Here is a 3,458-nt window from a genome sequence, read left to right on the forward strand (position 1 = left end):
CTCAGTCTGTACCTATTATTGTTGGTGGTAGTTGTTTTTTTGTCAGTTGTGGGGCTTGAACTCTGGGCCTAGTGCTGTCCCTCAGCTCTTCAGCTCAAGGCAAGCACTGTACCACTTGGTTTTTCTGGTGGTTTATTGGAGATAAAAGTCTCACGGACTTTCCTGACCTAGGCTTACATGCAAGAGCCACTAGCTCTCAGCTCAATCTGTACCTGTTGCCTAGGCTGTTGCATGGTGCTAAGAGTTCTACCCCATCTTGTTTCTTTTTTTTTTTTTTTGTTGGTCGTGGGGCTTGAACTCTGGGCCTGGGCGCTTGTCCCTCAGCTCTTCAGCTCAAGGCGAGTGCTCTACCACTTGAGCTACAGCGCCACTTCCGGTTTTCTGGTGATTTATTGGAGATAGGAGTCTCACGGTCTCTCCTGCCAGGGCTGGCTTTGAACTGCGATCCTCAGATCTCAGCCTCCTGAGTAGCTAGGATTACAGGTGTGAGCCACCAGCGCCCGGCTCCCATCTTGTTTTCATACTCTATAAACCAGATTCTCCTACTGTGCTTTTGAAGAGCCACCACCAGATTAATTTCAAGGATAGTGATTGTGATAACTCAGTTCTTTTTAACATACAAATCTAGATTATTTACTAGTACCATAAAATTATATTTGTACCATTGCCTATTCCACTTGCTATGCCTATTTATGTCTCTTATCATCTCTAATTCTAGATTTCCTTAAGTATTCTGTTTCTACTCTGACCCTACTCTAGCCTTCCCTTTCAGAATGCTGTATCCAGCTTCTTTTTTAATTAATTATTCCATTTATATAATACTGAGGGATTGAATCTAGGGCCTCGTGCATGCTTGGCAAGCACTCTGCCAGTAAGCCACATTCCCAGCCCTTTAGCTTCTTAAAACTCTACCCATGCTCACTAAGACATGCTCTATAGTTCTTGATTAGACATAACCTTAGCTTCACAGCAGTTTCTATTTTCAATTCATGCATAGGGATAGATTTTCCCATAAACTTGCCTACCATAGTATACTGCACACCATATATTAATCCTTTCTCACCGTCTTTAGAATATTGTTCTATTAACTAGTCTTTGTTTTGTTTTGTATTGTCGGTAGCGGGGCCTGAACTCTAGGCCTGGAAGCTGTCCCTCAGCTCTTTAGCTCAAGGCTAGCACTCTACCACTTTATGTGGTGCCAGGACCTCATGCATGCAAGGCAAGCACTCTACCACTGAGTCACCTTCCCAGCCCACTAGTCTTGTTTTTTCCCCACATTTTTTTTTTGTTTTTTTGCTGTGATTCCTTTCTATCTCCCTTTATAAACATGTTCAAGACCTCAGTATATATGTCTTTATTTATTTAGGGCTTGAAGTCAGAACTCTGTCCCTGATCTTCCTTTTTTTTTTTTTTTTTTTGGTCATGGGGCTTGAACTCTGGGCCTGGGCGCTGTCCCTTAGCTCTTGAGCTCAAGGCTAGCTCTCTACCACTTGAGCCACAGTGCCTTTTGGTTTTCTGGTGGTTTATTGGAGATTAGAGTCTCACAGACTTACCTGCCCAGGCTGGCTTTGAACCTTGATCCTCAGATCTCAGCATCCTAAGTAGCTAGGATTACAGGTGTGAGCCACCAGCACCTGGCTGTCCCTGATCTTCTAGCTAGCGCTCTACCACTCGAGCCACAGTGTCACTTCCAGCTTTTTCTGAGTAGTTTATTAAAGGTAAGAGTCAAGTCTCAAAGACTTTCTTGCCTGGGTTGGGTTTGAACTATGATCCTCCGATCTCAGCCTCCTATAGAGCTAGAACTAATTGGCATAAGCCACCAGCACCCAGCTATAAAAGTTTTATTCTAACACGCTACTCTATCATACCATTTTCTCTTTTCTTGAAAGTATGGCCTATTCTCACTGACTATACTTCCACACCTTCTACCTATTCCTCTGCCCTTCTAAGTGCAACAATGCTTTTCTATGCCTTAAGAAATGGAAGTCTAGGGCTGGGAATGTGGCTTGGTGGTAGAGAGCTTGCCTAGCATGCATGAAGCCCTCCGTTCAATTCCTCAGTACCACCAGAATTGGTGCTATGGCTCAAGTGGTAGAGTGCTCGCTTTGTGCACAGAGAGGCTGAAGGACAGTGCCCAGGCCCTGAGTTTAAGCCCCAGGATTGACAGAAAAAAAAAAAAAAATGGAAGTCGGATCTTTTGGCCAGAACCACCATCTTCCCATAACTTGTCAAAATGATGAACACAAAGGGGAAGAGGAGAGGTACCCGATACATGTTCTCTAGGTCCTTCAGGAAACATGGAGTTATTCCTCTGAATACCTGAAAATCTGCAAGAAGGGTGACATTGTAGACAGCAAGGCAATGGGGACTGTTCAAAAAGGAATGCCCCACAAATGTTACCATGGCAAAACTGGAAGGGTCTACAGTGTTACCCAGCATGCTGTTGGCATTGTTGTAAACAAGCAAGTTAAAGGTAAGATCTTTGCCAAGAGGATTATGTGCATATTGAGCATATTAAGCACTCTAAGAGCCGAGATAGCCTGAAACCAGTGAAGGAAAATGACCAGAAAAAGAAGGAAGCCAAAGAGAAAGGAACCTGGGTTTAACTGAGGCACCAGCCTGCTCCACCCAGAGAAGTACACTTTGTGAGAACGAACAGAAAAGAGCCTGAGTTATTGGAACCTATGGCCTAAGAGATGTAAAAAAAACAAAACAATGCCAGGTACTGGTGGCTCACACCTGTAATCCTAGCTACTCAGGAGGCTTCGATCTGAGACTTTTTTTGGGGGTGGGCGGGAAAGGGGGTCAGTTGTGGGACCTGAACTCTAGGCCCAGGCACGCACTGTCCCTCAGCTCTTTAGCCCAAGGTGAGCACTCTACCACCCGAGCCACAGCACCACTTCCAGCTTTTTCTGCTTATCTGGTGCTGAGGAATCAAAGGCAGGGCCTCATACATGCAAGGCAAGCACTCTACCACTGAGCCCTCCATGAGACTCTTATCTCCAATTAACCACCAGAAAAATCAGAAGTAGTGCTGTGGCTCAAGTGGTAGAGGGCTTACCTTGAGCTGAAGAGCTCAGAGACAGTGCCTAGGCCCAGAGTTCAAGCCCCTGACTGATCCCTACCCCTGCAAAAAAAAAAAAAAAAGGCCACTGGACTATAAAAATGAAAAAAAAATGAAAGAAATGAAAATTTAGGTCTGGGAATGTGGCTTAGTAGTAGAGTGCTTGCCTAGCATGCATGAAGCACTGGGTCGATTCCTTAGTACCACATAAACAGAAAAGGCCAGAAGTGGAACTGTGGCTCAAGTGGTTGCTAGCCTTGAGCGAAAGAAGCTCTAGGACAGTGCCCAGGCCCTGAGTTCAAGCCCCAGGACTGGTAAAGAAAGAAGGAAGGAAAAAGAGAGAGAAAGAAAGAGAAAAAAGAGAGAAAGAAAAAGGAAGGGAGGGAATGAGGAA

The 3,458-nt window shown here is 44.9% G+C and overlaps 1 pseudogene; it reads left to right on the forward strand.

Annotated features, from left to right (window-relative positions):
• The first annotated feature begins 2,233 nt into the window (after nucleotides 1-2,233).
• On the forward strand, nucleotides 2,234-2,767 carry LOC138829005 (large ribosomal subunit protein eL21-like; annotated as a pseudogene).
• Nucleotides 2,768-3,458: the final 691 nt, after the last annotated feature.

Source organism: Dipodomys merriami, unplaced genomic scaffold (genome assembly GCF_024711535.1).
Source record: "Dipodomys merriami isolate MVZ:Mamm:240054 unplaced genomic scaffold, mDipMer1.0.p SCAF_17, whole genome shotgun sequence".
NCBI lineage: Eukaryota > Metazoa > Chordata > Mammalia > Rodentia > Heteromyidae > Dipodomys > Dipodomys merriami.